Source organism: Typopeltis vanoorti, chromosome 9 (genome assembly GCF_054136105.1).
Source record: "Typopeltis vanoorti isolate ZY-2024b chromosome 9, IOZ_Tvanoo_1.0, whole genome shotgun sequence".
NCBI lineage: Eukaryota > Metazoa > Arthropoda > Arachnida > Uropygi > Thelyphonidae > Typopeltis > Typopeltis vanoorti.
In genome coordinates, this window is record NC_143557.1 from 86110531 (window position 1) to 86128027 (window position 17497).

The 17497-nt window shown below is 34.2% G+C and overlaps 1 protein-coding gene across 1 annotated transcript in view; it reads left to right on the forward strand.

The window, feature by feature from the left end:
* Nucleotides 1-17497, forward strand: part of LOC150103221 (solute carrier family 66 member 2) — a 456400-nt gene that overhangs the window by 154014 nt on the left and 284889 nt on the right. The window contains exon 4 of the mRNA XM_090397709.1: nt 2689-2755. The gene's annotated coding sequence lies outside the window, so the exon portion shown is untranslated. The remainder of the gene's footprint in view (nt 1-2688; nt 2756-17497) is intronic.

A 17497-nucleotide genomic window follows, 5' to 3' on the forward strand; every position in this document is an offset into this window, starting at 1 on the left:
ATTCGATTTTTGGTAGTGTTGCTGAAATTAGAATAAAGAATTTACTGGTTTTCAGTGACCTTACAATTATCAAATATCTATTCCATTAATAATCTGTGATGTACAGTATCATTTTTGCTGAACACAAACTACACCAATAGTTTGTGTTCAGCACCAAAGGAGGTTCAAAAGCAGTTTACTACAAAAAATAATGTATGAAGTTGGGATTGGTACCATACGAAATTAATTTCTTGGACACAGATACTTAGTAAATAGTTTGTACCTAACTACTTAATAAACTGAAGTTATATATTATTATTTTGTTTTGTCCTGGGGCGCCTTGAAAAATTATTGAGACCATACGGACGCTGTGAACGAAGAAAATTTGGGAACCTCTGTGCTAATGTATTATGGCTGTTAATTTTTAGTATGTCCGTTTTTCGGTATTCCTATTTTTTTCTGTATGTCCGGTAGGAAAAATCCAAATTTTCTAGTTGAAAAACTCTTTCACCTTTACCTTTGTGAGGCCATCTCATTCAGAAAAGTCCTAATGAACGCTTTGGAAGAACTAACTCTTTTTAGCATGCAGTAGCAGAAAGTTTGAAGCCCCCCCTGGGGTATATACCTCCCGACAATGCACAGTAATATTCCGAAGAAGCGGGTTTTACACGTTGTGTATAGTTCTAAAAAATTAAGAAAAGAAAGGAAAAAATAAAAAGGAAAATAAAATCTGTCAACAACTCTTGGATCTATTTCGAAACTTTTAAGGATATATAATATCCTTTTATTGAAAAAAATCGTTAAAAAGCCGAAAACTGTTACTTTTACAATTGATAAATCGATAATCGTAGTTTGTTGGTTTCAAACTTTAATTCGTTTTATTTGATATAGTTATAATGTTAACGATATTAACGGTATTATTAGATCAGAGTATTGTGAATTTATTCTCCCTTTCTATTTCTAATTTATGTAATTCTGTTGATTTTAATGCATTTCAGAAATATATTTCATTATAAATAAAAATTATTCTAGTTCTTTTTTTTCTAAAAAAAGTGTTATGGATGACAACAAGAACTTGGTATCATTTATAGCACTTTTTTTCTTTTTAGATGAAGTATCAAAAATTATATGGCACAGATAACTTTCGGAGGTATTTTCCATTTCTTTTCTTCTCTCTTTTGTGAATGGAGACGACCACAGACAGATAGCATAAGTGAGGAGCAATTGTACAATCTTCAGCTATTCACCTTCGTTTACTTTCCTGACAGGAATTTCTCGGAACCCAAGTATGACATACAGGGATGTCACACAGAGGCCAAAGTCCCTCTCAATCCTGTTCGAGATATATATAGTGCAAGTCTATGCACTGACCGGGATATATATATATAGTAAAATCCACAAGAGCCGCCAGACCGTAATATTTGTGAATGTCCATTGCTGTGTTCACCCAGCATGCAGCCTCACGTGACACTTACACCCATAACTTGTGACCACCCTAGACGACAATAGGGGTGACATTCGTAGCTCCTCCTCGATAAACGGAAGAGCAGGACACAGACGGTGTCAGAAGTAAAAAGAACTTTGCCAGGCGCTCGTTTGACCATGAAACTCTATTGCTACAGTCTTGCTGGCAGTGTAATTGGCTCCGCAGAACTCGCTGCTGTTCCGCCTGGTCTCGCGCACGAACAGAACCTGCTACATTTCACAGCCGACTGCCCCCAACAAATGGAGTTCCCTTTTCAATCAATCTCCAATCAATAGATGCTCTCTGTGACCCTTTGCTGAGCTTTAACCCTTACTAGAGCGTCAGATAACAACTTTGTTGGCTGCCTATTTAGCATTTCACAAGGTCTAATGACTTTTAAACGACCTCTGGGATGCAGACCAATTGTCGCAGCCAGACGGAGTTTCCCCTCAAGGCGAGCGCGAGTTTCTCCCTGCTCTGCAGTCGCAGTAAACAAGCAGAGAAAGTAAACGGAGACGCAGGTAAAATAAAAAGGCGCCATCCCATTAAAGGCTTAAAGGATCCACTTTTAAATCACACTTGAGTACTCGGGGTGTGTTTGCACAACCAGGAACAGCTCCAAGTCCTTAATCTTTCTACAGAAAACACACTTTAGTGCCGGAACCCGGGAATGCTTAGGACAAATGACGTGAGTCGATAACATAACACCGAACGCTTCCTCTTTACAGAATCACTTGTGTAGCAGGTAAAGTGAGATTCGTCTCGCCTACTTTTCGAGCTGCAATTATAGTAATTAATATTGTATCGTTAACCTCAACACGATGTTCTATAAAATAGGCATCATATTTAATTAATCATGCTTGTTAACATGTGTTTTTCAATAAACAAAATTAACATCACAATATCAATTAATATATTACTTGATTAAGCGAATCATATTGAATACTAATAATTATGCTTACAATTAATAAAATACTCGCTCACCAAACAACTTTTACTATATATAGCTAATTATAAAACCTGTTTTATCTCACTAAGAGGAGAGAGCTCTTTTCTTTAAGGAAATCGTAATTTCAGCAGCATTTTGGAATGATATGACAAATATAGTTGCAAACTGAGGGAGTCTTTTCGTTTCATTGCTCGGCTCTTGTGTTTTGTATTTTTATTAATTATAGTTCAAACATCTGATAGAATTTCTAGAAATAGTGTAAATCGGAATGATTTTTCTTATTTTATTTCTTTAGATGTCTCTCAACAAATTAATGAAACCATGCGCTTAAAAAGACTGAATTAGAAGTCCGATTTCTCATGGTAAGTTCTCCTAGTATACGAAGACATTAGTTGAGATGTTTTCTTCCCTCAAAATATCTGAATAAATTCCGCTTTGCTAATATTAATATAATAAAAGGTGGAGTTCAACAACTTGAGAATAGTTTATATTACATATTATATTATATTATATTATATTATATTTTTTCAGCTGGGAACATAATGTTGTTAATTAATTGAATAATTAAAAACATAATGTTACTACAAAAGGCATTTAATACGCTTCTAACCAGTTGCATTCGGTTTCTGCAAACATCATGAAATTCACGTTACAACTTTGAAATTCAGTGCCCTCATATCTGTTGATAAGCAAACTGATAACAAAGCGTATTAAAATGTTACTCTTTGTCTCATACAGCGAAATGGCCAGCTGATTAGAGATCTCACCTAACTGCTTACTGGAGCCTTCAGTTTCATCTCAGTACACCAGATAGTATCTACTCCACGAGATATGCCAAAGCTCATGGAGGAATCTTCTTCCTCCTGCGTACAAGACAAATCAGTATGGCTCCATTAGACTTCATAGCGATGGTGCCGAACATCTTGTTCCGCCACACCCAAAGATATCCATTGGAAACATGAGTTGGAGATCGAGGGGTGGGGGTGGAAGCAATCCTTAAAAATAGAGTCTCTGTCCTATTACTGGACGACATAGCATGTTATTTTGTTAGAAGCGCCCATTACATGCAAAATAAGTGGTCAGCATGAATTTATCTGACTTTATTTGGTCATACGATATTCAAGTAGAGCTGTATTGAGTTATTCAGAATCACGGTAAAAGCATTGAAACTTGTCTATTTTCTGTTAATTGCGCGTATTCTCCGGCCAGTTTGTCTGCTTTCGGATGAAAAATCTGAATTTCTGCGAGGGAAAGTTGCCACATCATTATGAGGTATCTAACTCATCCATAGTGAAATACCATATTCGTAAGGGCGTAGCAATATTTATACTTACGTTGGAAGCCCTAAGGATAAATATCGAAGAATCTTATTAAAAAAACTCAGGTCTTCCTAGGGAAGGACAAATATCGGGGTATTAGCAAGGATCATGGATATGGCAGCTTTTCCTTCCAAAAATTTGTTTTTCATCAGAATTTCTGTGATTTATCCGAAAAGCAGAGGAACCAGCTGGCATTATATCTTTGCCGAAAAAGCGCTTTATGAGGAATGTTCAGCAGAAATATGAGTCATCTAGTCTCATAAGGAAGTTGCACTGTTTCCCTTCTGGAAACTCTGGTTTCTCACATTTTAAAATCTTAAAAGCCACCCAGAAGTGCACAGGCAATTAACAGACATACAATACCTCATTAACTTAGCTGTTTCGTCTGTAATAGGAACCGAATCAAATATTTCAGTTCTATGTCCTTATAAATATTCATAGCTGTTCAAGAGTCCGCACCATCATTCATCCCTTGGTCTACTAGTAACAGTATCAGGAATCTGAGTTTCAGAAAAACAAACATACCACAGACCATCATTTCACTACCTGGAATTTGACCAAGCATAATGGGTCCGTGTTTCCTGTTGTTGTTGTTGTTGTCACCATGCACTTGTCCTTTCATGTGCATTAAATTACTGAAAGTAGTATTCGTCGCTCCATGCAGCCTTTCTGTAGTGTCCATTTCTGACGCTCCTTCGCCTATCCTATAGCGGCTTGCTTGCTTGTTTTTGTCAGATCAACGTGGTGTCCTCAACAGTCTGCTGTTATACACCATTTGAGACAAAGTTTGTCTCTTGGTACATTCAAATACACTATCTCACAGTCTTTAGTCGCAGTCATTTGACGTATTTTCGACAGGATCTATCATCGTGTCCACACATCGATCGCCTTTTTTCGCTATATCTCAATGTTGATTTCGATTGATGATTCTGTTTGTCACAACGTTCTCAGTATCTGCGTTCGAGTGTATGATAATGAACAAAGACTTTCAGTGTATGATAATGGACAAAGGTTTTGACTTCGAACTGGCGATACATTGCGACGCGTGTTACTGGTAAATTCTGTTTACGATAGGAATGGCTTTAATATTTTAGTCACCGAGTATGCAAGGAGGCCTAAATACAGTTGTTATTACGCAACACATATTCCTTTAGAATGACCTAACCCAGTACTTCCCAAACTGTGGCCGCAGCCCACTTGAGGGCCGTTAGTTCTGTTGAGGGGGGGGGTCGTGAAACCATGAAAACAAATTTAAAATGTTTCAAGACTAAGTCAAATATTTTATATTGTTTTAATATAAAACACTAAATATTATAATAATATATGTCTGTATTACGATTTTTTTTTCGATGGGGGCTGTGAAATATTTTAATTTTTCGAAAGGGGCCTTTACATCCATAAGTTTGGGAAGCGCTGACCTAACCTATATTGCGTTATAAGAATTTCTCTAATCCAATACAAAATCTTCTATCCCTTTGAGTGTGTTTTAGTTCAGAGAATCTCCTATTCCATAGAGCACAAAGTAATATGCGTCGGTATATGTAAATAAGTCAATTAAGGGAGCGGGTCCTACTTATTCCTTCAAAAATCACGTAACTACCTCCATCAAATAGCCCTATATGAAAAAAAAAATTAACTGTCTTATAACTATAAACAGCAGAAATGAAGTTTATGAGAAAAACTGCAAAGTATACCCTATTTGATCACAAAAGAAACGAAGATATTATGAAAGAATTAAACCAAGAACCAGTAATAGAAACAATTAAAAAATATAAACATAGATGGATGGAACACGTTCAAAGAATGAAAACAGAAAGATTACCAAAACAAGCCTTAAAGTACAAGCCACTAGGAAAAAGAAAACCAGGACGTCCTCTTAAACGATTCAACGATGACTTCTAAGGCCGGAACAGGCCATACTAGGCCTAAATCCTTGATACTTATGATGATGATGATGATGATAACTATATACATAACAAAAATGTAAAAATGTTTTCTAGGTTTAAATAGGAGACTGCATACTTCAATAAAAAGAGTTTATTTTGCGTTTGTATTCAAGTATTATCAACACGCTTTAAAACAGTACTTGAGGAAAATAAATAAAATAGCATGGACTGAAATGAAAACCAACCGGAAGATCAGAGAAGAATTACAGTACCATATTCCAATAATAGTAGGAATCATCGTAAAACAATCAGTGGTATAGAGATCTGTAAAGAATGCCGACTAATCCTATCACTAAAATCGAATCATTTTAGTGATAGGAAAATAATTAAAAATCTTTCTAAAGTAATTATTATATTCTGGTCGGACGAATTTAATGATATTCGCTAATTAAGATATTGATTATGATTATGTAGACTTTCGAGCAGTACAAATTTATTTTTATATTGTTATGACTAAAAATAAACCCATTATATTTCCTTTTTATAAGATCTCGCTCTCTTTCATTTTGTTTAATAAAAAGACAAACCCAAGGAGCAATTATGAGTTTGTTCAGAGCAAACGTTGACAAACATCCATGTCTCAGCCGTAAACAAGCTGCGGCTTTGACCAGCCGAGCTACCAAGATAGGCGTGTCGGTTTATCGAGTTATCTAAATTTTGGCTTCAATCACACCATGTTTTATTAAAAAACTGGTGTGATTGAAGAACATGTGTGATTAATGAACACCATGTTTTATTAAAAAACATTTATGTTAAAGATGACAACAAAACTTTAATAACCAGAAAATATTCACCGCTTAGTCTAGTAAAATCTATTGAGAAACTCAGATTTTTATGATTGCCTCAGATAATTTCCCGTACTTGATATCTAAAATAAAGGCATGGTGTTTTTTTTTTAAATATACTTACTTTTCTTAAGTTTTCTTAAAGATAAATGAAAGGTTGTACGACATTATCGTTGAGCAGAGTGAATAATTTTAAGGTGGATTTACGATTTAAATATTAGATCGACTGTTCAAATGCCGAAAAATTCACAAATTATTCTCCAAGTTGGAGAGTTAGTATAAGCCGTTTATGTTTGCGAAAAATCAATCAGTCTGTATTCTACAAGTATTTAAGCTAATAAATTGATTCACTTCGTGAAGATTTTTAGTGACTGTCTGACCCACGCAAAAACTGTTTAACTGTTTGGTAAAGTACCATCTAATATCTACGTGCATCATCCCATTGCTAACAACAATTCCCCGACAGTAGTCCCAAGGGTAAGTAATCTCGGCCCACGGCCAGCCTACAAACTAAAGTTGTAGAACAGGCTATTAAAGTAGCCCAAGAAAATCCATCAATAATTCACAAGAAAAGGAGGATCGGTCATTTTCTCCATGCATCATTGAAAGGCACAGTAAAATCCAGAGAAGCAGGATTACCGAACAGCCTGTGCTTAATATTTGTCCAGTGTTGTGAGCCTACACCGCTATTGGAGTTACGGGAAATCCCCAGCTGTATCCTGTAATGACCTGGAACTCAACGAATCGTTTCTTCCTTCTTCTGCTGTCTACTGGCACATAAAGTGAGAATGAGGCCGTTAATTACTCTCCAGCTACGATCCACCCCATGAAAACAACATGTGCGCTGAATATTTCATGACTCCTACTAAGATAATGAATACTTAGAGCTAACTTTACTATTTTAGTAGCAATCTCACACATTGAGTTTTGAATCTCTTTAGAAGCTCGTATTCTAACTTCATGCTAAAGATAGATTAATGATACCACACGCCGATGCTTTTTTTGACAAGCGACTATCATTCGATCACCTCATCTTATATTCCTTTCTGTTTTTAACTGCCAACAAGATCCAAACACTTCTAAGTAGATACTGACGTTAAGAATTTCCAATAAAATCACATTGGCTTGCAATAAAATGCAACATGCAGCGCTACGGATATGATATATGAGAATTACAGATATTATGATGAAGTACGAATAATTATCAAGGCACATTTATTTTGAAAATCTCTCGGACAGAGAAAAAGTAAGCGCTTTACAAAATGTCATTTAATCAGATTTTTAAATGAGTAAACAGTGTTAGTTATTAATGAAATATCGTGTTGATATTGCATTGATATGGAGTATGGAAACATATACTCAAAATAAGCATTTATGTTCTGGAATTCTCAGAAGGTATAATATTGTATACGGCGTAGCACATAAAGTACACAAAAACCATATAAGCAAATAAAGTAAACAAAAAGCGAAGAAATTCTTATTATTAACAATATAATAATATCCTTCAAGAAACTGTAATATTGAGACCTGTGTTGAAAATTGAGAGTGTTAATTGGAATAACGTTTATGTGAATGCTCGAAATAACAGGTCGAATTATTGAAGGCTTTAAGCTCAATAAGTCAAGCAATAAACTCAACCAGCCTACAGGGATTCCATTTTTTATGTTATCCATTAACAAACGTTAAGTGACGTGGGAGAGAGAGAGAGAGTTTCTCCAATATACTTGTATTTTATATGCGTATAAAAAGTATGTCCGCGCGGTTAGCCGAGTGGCCTTGCGCTTCACAACCATATTCGCAACCTAGGAGTGTCCTAGGTTCGATTCCCGTCGACGACGTCAGGAGCTTAAGGATTTTCCTCAGCCATAGCCAAGTTAGTCGGTCTTGGTCGTGGACAGCAGGGTTTCCAGTATATCTGGGGTTTTTCATCCCGCAAGCAGGCCAGGCAAACCGGGCCCGTCAACACACACGCTACAGCCAAAAATACGGCAAAGAAGGCAACGAAAAACCACCTCCCTGGTAATCAGCTGCAACCCTTTCAAGAGAGGAAGCCACAGAATCAGATCAGATAAAAAGTACATGTTTGATAATCTGAATGTAAATAGCATAACATTAATTACAGAAGAAATTCGATAACAAAATAGCAAAAAAAATGTGTGTTCAACATAAATTTCTTATGCTAAATAGGTAAAGTACATGAACTGTTTTTGTAACACACAGAGGGAGTTGTGTTTTGTCGAATATATTTTTACATTACTTTATATTTAAGAACTGGTTTTCACTGATTTCTGTGCTCAGTTTGTTATAATTTTCAAAGTTTCATCCATTTTATTTGTTTGTTGTGAAAGTGTTTGACCTATCGAAAATTATTGCAATGTAGCTGCATTATATTGTCGTCTGATAATCTTTCAATGCCAATTTCTCACAGGTATTTTTGGATTTTTTCAACATTACTTTTTGCTACTTGAAGAGAAAGCTCAGCATGATGGCAATTCTGTATGGATGGAAAGTATTTTACAGTAAAAGACTTTTGTATCGGCACATATTTTGTAATATTGATACTGAACTTTGATATGCACTTCAGTGAAGTCAGTATAATACGGATAAGCACCTGCAAAATGAGAAGGAAAGAAAAAGAACCTAGAAAATACTCGGATATCTGTACATACGGTCATATCGTTTTTCTCTTGAGTGAGTAGCATATTCATCGAACTTTTCAACTCTTTTGCTCCATTTAATATTAATGACAGATTTTGACATATTCCACAACAAGCTAAGTTTCTACTACATGCCTATATTTTGGCTTACTTTTTCTCCTTTTTTTTTACTTTGTTTTTCTTGATATGGCTTACTTTTTATACGTTTTTTAATTTTATGCATACATATTAACTGATTCTCATTCTGTGTCTAATATGCACATGTTCCAACTTTCTAATGCTTTTGTGTTTTTCTTTTTAACAAATTAGTGCTTGTCTTTAGAAAACTAAAATTTTATATCTCAAGTGCCTAGTAAGCTTCCAAGTATGGCCAAGTTTTCAAGTAAGCTTCCAATATATTTTGATCATTATTGTATTGCGGTGGAATTTTTTGGAAGTAATTAATGATCCAAAATATTCAGTTTTAGAAAACTGGAAAGAACTATTAAAATCATATTTTCTAAGAACATATGTTATTTGTTAGTCATATTAAAGAAAATTTAAAATATTAATTTCAATTATTGAAACACATCGGATTTCTGTGTTATAACTTGAGATTAAAATAAATTTCAATGGTGCTTACGCTCTAAAAAACAAAGAAAGCTGTTTGTGTCGAGCAGTAAACTGTATAGAAATAGAAGCGGGAGTGAAATTAGAAATTAAATGTCCTGAAAATCTGAGCTGTTCATTATGAGCTTTCTGTGCTGGACCTTAAGATTCAATATATGTGCACATTAAATATATTTCACAAATCATTTATTTTATATTTAGATTATAGTTATTTGTCTGGTTGTTTTATGGCCAAAGCAACTAAGGTTATGAGGCGCGCCAGACATAACAGACTTCTGATGGGTTTGCCTGTTTCGCAGTTAAAAAATTCGAGTTTCCGTGTAGAAAGCCTTTTCATCTCCGTATGGAACATATGGAGATGAACATCCCCATATGGAGATGAACTCACTTTTAATTGGAAAGTTCTTATAAAAGTCTTTCGCGTCCTAGATGGAATTAGTTTAAAATTAAAAGCAATAAATAAATGAATCTATCTGTGTTATGTAGTATGTTTTAACTAATTAGACGTTCGGTGAAATTATTTCTAAGTAAATAGAAATCTTAATTTTACAAAATAAGTAGAAATTTTAATTTTACAGAATAAATTACAATCTGAATCTGAATATTTTCAATTCAATACACAATTTACTACTTTATATTAAAAATAACTGAAACATTGAGTATTAAAAATAATAATAATAAATTATTTTGGGAAGATTTTTTTTCCAACGTAATTTGATAAATAAAAGTTAATACTGCATAATCCGACTCAATAATAATTTCCAGTTTATCAGACAGGGTTACATCAAATATGCTTACCTCCATAGTGTACAATAATTTGAAACTTCTTCTTCTTCTCTTCCGTCTAAGACGGGTTGAGTCTTCTCTTGAGCAGGATCTTCCAGTCTTCTCTATTCCTTGCTGTTCGAAAAAGTTCCTTATATATTCTGCATCCCGAGATGTTCTTTATTAATTTCAGCCAGGTAATTCTTGGTCTTCCGGGTCTTCTTTTTTCAGTTGGAAAAGTATTGATTAGGACGTTAGGAAGTCTGTCTGCGTCCATGCGTACAGTGTGTCCAAACCATCTCAGTTGTTGTTTTTTCTAATTTTTTCTATTATTGTCTTTTTATACAATAGTTCTTGTCTGACTGTGATGTTTGTTTTCTTTTCTATCCAACTTGTTCTATTTATTTTTCTTAAGCATTTCATTTCAAATGCCAGTAGTTTTTCTCCTCTTTTTTCTTAACTGTCCACTCTTCTGCTCCATAGATGACTGTTGGTATAATTATTGCTTCATATAATTTGATTTTGGCTTGCTTAGATATCTTTTTTTTGATCCAAGGTATATGAAGTTGTCTACGTGTTCTATTTGTTCTCCGTTTAGGGTGGCTGAGATGGTAGTTCTGTTCCTCCCTATTTTCATCACTTTTGTCTTTTTGTATATTTATTGTCATGTCATATGTTTTACAGGTTTCGTTTAGCTTGTTGATCAACTTTTGTAGTTCATTTGGGGTTCTTGCAAGAAGGACGAGATCATCTGCATATTTGATATTATTTATGTTTAAACCATTGAAATTGATTCCATGCTCATTGTCTATTGCTTTCTTTACAACTTTTTCTAGGTATATGTTGAATAGGCATGGGAATAATGGGCATCCTTGCATTACTCCTTTTTGGATCTCTATGGGTTCTGTTGTGAGTGTGTCCTTTTTAATTATTGCATTTGTCTTAGAGTAATATTTTATCAGAAACTGTATTATATATTTGTCTATTGCTTTTTCTAGTAGAATTTTAAGAAGGATTTCTCTGTTGATGTTATCGAAAGCTTGTTTAAAGTCCACAAAACAACAATATAGTTCTTTATGGTCTTCCCAGCTGAGCTTTGCTAGTTGGTGCAATGTGAAAATTTGGTCTATTGTTGAATAGTTTCCTCGGAAACCAGCTTGTTCTATGCCTATCATTTCTTCATAGGTGTTTTTTAATCTATTTTGTATAATTCGTATGAATATTGTATAGGTATGAGGGAGTAAATTGATTGGTCTGTAATTTCTGCAGTCTCTTTTGTCTCCTTTCTTGTATATTGGGATGATCTTTCCAGCTCTCCAGTCATCTGGGATCTCTCCTGTTTGTAGTATTTTATTGAATAGGGTTGTTAAATATTCTATTGATATGCTGCCTCCATATGACCACAGTTCAGTAGGGATAGTATCAATGCCTGGTGCTTTATTGTTTTTCATCTGTTTTATTGCGTATCTAAATTCTTCTTGTAAAATTTTTGGGTGATCATTATTTTCTTCTATTGTTGGTATTGTAGTTTTGTTTCCTTGGTGAAAGATAGTCTTAAAATGGTTTAACCAAATTTTTCTTATATATTCAATATTCCTGGTTTCAGTCATCTTGTTGTTTATCATTGTTACTGCTTTTGCTGAGAATTCCTTTGCAATTTCTCTTACAGTATCATGGAAGACTTTTAGATTGTTCTGTTAGTATGCTTCTTTGCATAGGTTATCAACTTTAAAAATAAAGTTGATAACCTATGCAAAAAAGCCAAAGAATATCAACTTTATTTTTAAGTGCTCTGTGTTTTGATCTATTCTCTTCATTGTTTTGTTGGTTTACAAGTATCTTGGCCTCTCTTTTCTCTTCTATGGTAACTATGATTTCTTGGGTTATCCACTATTTGTTTATTTTGGGTTTGGAACCTAGAGTGTCTTTTGCAATTGATAACACTGTTCCTTTTCCTTCTTCCCAGTATTTTCCGCTGTTCTGGAAGATGGAGGGTTTTAATTTGAAGCACATCTGTTCTAAAAATCCACTTCTGCTTGAGCTATCTTTTAGTTTTGATAGGTTCATGTTTTTTTCTTTTCTGATATTATTTTTCCTGTTGAATTTTATCTTCACTTTGGCAGTTAATATTTCGTGATCAGTGTCAAAATCAAAACTTCTTAATGTTCGTACATTATTTACTGATCTTTTCCATTGTTTGTTTATGATGATATAGTCTATGCAGTTCTTTATATTACCATCTGGGGATGTCCATGTATATTTATTATTAGGGCGTTGATAGAACAATGTGTTTGTAATCATTAGATCGTTTGCTTTACAGAAGTGGAGTAATTGTTCTCCTCTGTTGTTAAGCTCTCCGTATCCAAATTTCCCTATCACATCTTTTTTGTCTGCTGTGAACTGTACTATTTTAGCATTAAAATCTCCCATCACTATCATGAGTTCTCTATTTTTGGAATTATCTATTTCCTGTTGTAGTTCTTCATAGAAATTTTCTATTTCTTCCTCTGAATGGTTACTGTCTGGTGCATATATTTGGATTATTTTAATTGTTTGACCTTTTTCTTTTGCTTGAAGTTTGGCTGTGATTATTCTAGGAGACGCTGTGTTTATTTCAATTACTGAGTGTGTAAGTTTCTTTTCAATTAATAATGCAACTCCTTCTCTGTGTATGTTATCTTTTCTTCCTGAGAAGTACAGTCTTCCTTCTGGTAAATCCATGAATCCATCTCCGCACCAACGTGTCTCTGATAAACCTAAAATACTCCATTTCAGTCTTTTTAAAATTTCCTGGACTAATTGCAATTTTCCAGGTCGGTATAGTGATCTTCTGTTGAGGGTGGCTACATGTTTCACATCCTTGGCTGACCACATTGCTGATTTCTCACCTACTCTATGCGGTCTTCGAGTAGGTGCGTCGGTTGTCCCTTACGCAGTAGCACTGTTTCGGTTTGTAGACTTTCTCCTGCTCATGAAAGTTACTGGAATAATTTGAAACTTATGAAACTTATTATTCGCCAAGAAAAATTTTTGTCTTCGATCTACCTTGCTGTCTTAAGAAAATCTTGGATACGAGAAGGCATTAAAGCGGTTCCAAAGTATCGCATAGCATCAATGATGAGAATAAAGAACACGTACATACTTCAATTTCTCACTACAGCTGACGTAATTTCAACTTGGAGCTGAATCACATAGTATGAACTGTAAGATTCAGCAGTTATTAATTAGAAGAAACACACGTATAAACCACAGTGAAAATTATTTAATTGTAAATATTTCTTTAAACAAAAATTAGGAATAACATACAGTTAGGGCGCATGATTACAATAGAATCTCATGAAAACGAAAATCTCATATAAATTTTTGATTGAAGAGACTGAGTGGCCTATGTGAGGGTGGAGAAGGTTATATAAGAATCTTGATAACTTGTACGTTGGACAGCCGATACAGTCTACGACAGGTCTAAGTGAAACATTAGTTTTGTGTAGCTTAGGTAAACCATAAATTCTAGGAGGTCTTGCATGGTATGTCTTAAGTTTTTTGATTGTTTCTTCATCTAAGGAGGAAGTTTCATTAAGTAGCTTATTTAATTTTCTGAGTTGACGATTCGTAGGATCAAAATCCAATTTGGAGTAAGTATTATTCATATGACCGAAAAATTAATTTATTTATTCGAGATCGTAATACTTACTCCAAATTGGATTTTGATCCTACGAATCGTCAACTCAGAAAATTAAATAAGCTACTTAATGAAACTTCCTCCTTAGATGAAGAAACAATCAAAAAACTTAAGACATACCATGCAAGACCTCCTGAGTTTCACACAAAAATTAAAGACATTCAACTATCAAAAACTGACTTGTTAATCAGCTTCGACATTGTCTCCCTCTTCACCAACATTCCCCATAAAGAAACAATAGAATTACTAACTCAAAAATTTCCGTCTGATATAGTTGAATTGTTCAAGTTTGTTATTGCATCAGGTTACTTCACCTGGAAAGGTCAAATTTACAAGCAAGAGGAAGGAACAGCAATGGGATCTCCTTTATCACCAAAACCTAGCAAATTTGTTTCTAGAACACCTTGACGAAAAAATATTCACTTTTGAACCCAAACCAAAAATTTGGCTAAGATATGTCGATGACGTATTTGCAGTATGGAATCATCCCGAACCCGAATTACAACTGTTTCTAGATAAAATTAACCTTCTTCATCATCGCATCAACTTTACGTTAGAAAAAGAATCTCCACAGGGTATCTCTTTTTTGGATTTACACATCAAAAGAAAAGAAGACGGTTCCATCGCCACTTCCGTCTTTCGCAAGCCTACATTCTCACGTCGCTACATTCACAATTCTTCCGCTCATCATCCATCTCAGAAATCTGGCATTATTAAATCACTAGTTTCCAGAGCACACAAATTCTGCTCCTCTGAAGAATCTTTAAACCAGGAATTAGAAGTTATCAAAAATATAGCCATCCTAAATGGATATAATCCCAGAACAAGTCAAAAAATCATCAGTCACTTTTGCATACATCAAACCAGAGAGGAAGAAGTGAATAGGATTCCCATACCTTACGTTAAAGGCATCTCAGAACGTCTTTCTAAAATTATGAAGAAATACAATTTTGCCACTACTTACAAACCTATCAACCAAATTTACAACTTGTTACCTTCTCCTAAGGACAAATTCTCACCCTTGATGTTACCTGGTGTTTATGAGATTCTATGCTCATGCAAATTATCTTACTTTGGACAGACAGGTAGGTTTGTTCAGAAACGCATCTCGGAACATCAAGACCACATTCGTCTTCTTAAACCGCAGAAATCTGGCCTCTCTCAACACGGAATTGAAAATCCAAACCATAGGATCCATTGGGAAAAGGCTAAACTTTTACATAGATCTTTATTTAAACATGAACGTTTATACAAAGAAAGTTCTGAAGCCCTACTACACAGACCAAACCTAAACCGCAACGACGTTCTTACTATTCCTAAAGTATGGGAAATTATCATACAAAACTGTGTTAAATAATTAACGTTTTTTTTTTTTTTTTTTTGTACTACTTTAGCACGCTATGCACGTTTTCATAAGATTCTATTGTAATCATGCGCCCTAACTGTATGTTATTCCTAATTTTTGTTTAAATACTGTATTGATGATGTCCTAAGATACTTAGGATGAAATATTTACAATTAAATAATTTTCAATGTGATTTATACGTGTGTTTCTTCTAATTATGAACGCACCACAGGTTTCGTTATTTAAAAAAGATTCAGCAGCTTTTATTCTATTCATACCTCAGTCCTTTCAGACGAAATCGGAACAATCTAAAGTGATGTTATGATGTCATTATGCTGACATGGAGTACAAATAAACAAATAAACAAAAAAAAGTCGTTTATCCAGATTACACTATTTTGTACATGCTAGGTAAACCGTGGAGATGACGAAATTCGATGATCGATTCTTCATGCAGAGTGATTCACCGCGAATCGCAGGTTCCTCCCTCCCTTCTTCTCAGTTTTTCTGTAAACGACAATGAACCTGCCTTCAGTATTTTGAGTATCTTGTTGGTGCCACAGGTTACAGTTATTCCTTCTAAGTGTTCCCTCTACACTTTTATACATTTCTGAGCCTTTTGATAATCGGCTAACTTGTTTAGTCGCATAGTTTTTCTCCCCATCCCCTTCCAAATGTCGAGAACCAATAATAATGCCTTTCTGGAAGTTACTGATATAAATAAATATATATATATATATATATATATATATATACGGAATTCATCCTCCATCTCAAAACAGTGTGTTTGTTTTTTGCTTATGCCACTTGCATATAAGATATCGAGTATGCCCATCATAATAACATCAGTTACAGTTAGGAACATGAGATGGCAATAGCTGTCTGCGTTATTATTCTCTTCACCTGTGAGTCTGCAAATCGTAGGTAGATATGAACTCACTTATCGGTGATGACTAATTTGAATAGATTTCCTTTAAGCAGTGTCATTTAAGGAAGATATGATTTCTAATTATATGCGATGATTTCAAATCAAAATTACTTATTACTTTAAGCTGCTTTCCTTAGTTGCCATGTGTCTTTTATTGCTATTGGCTTTTTGGAAATTAAATGAGAAATCCATTTTTCTATTATTTTTTCATATAGACAAGCCATAAATTGAATTCGAAATATCATATTTTTTTGCGCTGGGTGTTTATGAATTTCATCGCTTGAATAAAGTTCCATTTTTGCTCTCTACGGCAATGTTTCCAGAATATTTAATCCAGGTCCACCAAAAGCATTAATGGTCTACGACCTTTGGTGTGTGAACTCACATAAAAAATGGGTGGAAATAATGGCATCATTCATATATTTATTTATCAGTTTTCCTTCACAACATTTCAATTTTCATATACGTTTAAATGATCTTTGGCGAAGATAATGAGAGCTTTTCCTTTTCTTCAAATAAATAAAATAGGATTTTAACCAAGTAAATAAAAAAATCGACCATGTAACTCCTAAACTGAGTTACTCACAGTTTAAGATAATAATTCCAGTTACAGTTAGAACCAAAATTGGCTATAGTTGTCTGCTGTACTCTCTTAACCGTGAATTTAAAAATTGTTGGTAGCTGTGCACTCGGCGTGATGATACTGATTTCCAAAACTTTAAGGGCCTACTGTTCTGTTTCGGAAATAAAAGCTCATTAGAGTAATAATTTATGTTTATTGTTTATATGATCCAAATTGAAAGAAAGCGATTTGTTTTCTTCACTTCCCTTTTTCTTATTAGAATTAATATTGACAAACAAACAAACAAAAAAAAAAGAAGATGAGAGGATAAAATTATTTAATTGATAAAATATGGGTATATCTTCATTAATATATTTGTCTCTTTGTCATATTTAGTTAAAAATGTGACTAAAGAATTACAGTTTTTCATGTTTTATTTCAGCTATAATTTCCCCAAAACTGGATATATTAATTTTATAACAACAGTACAACTATGCAAGAAGACATTGT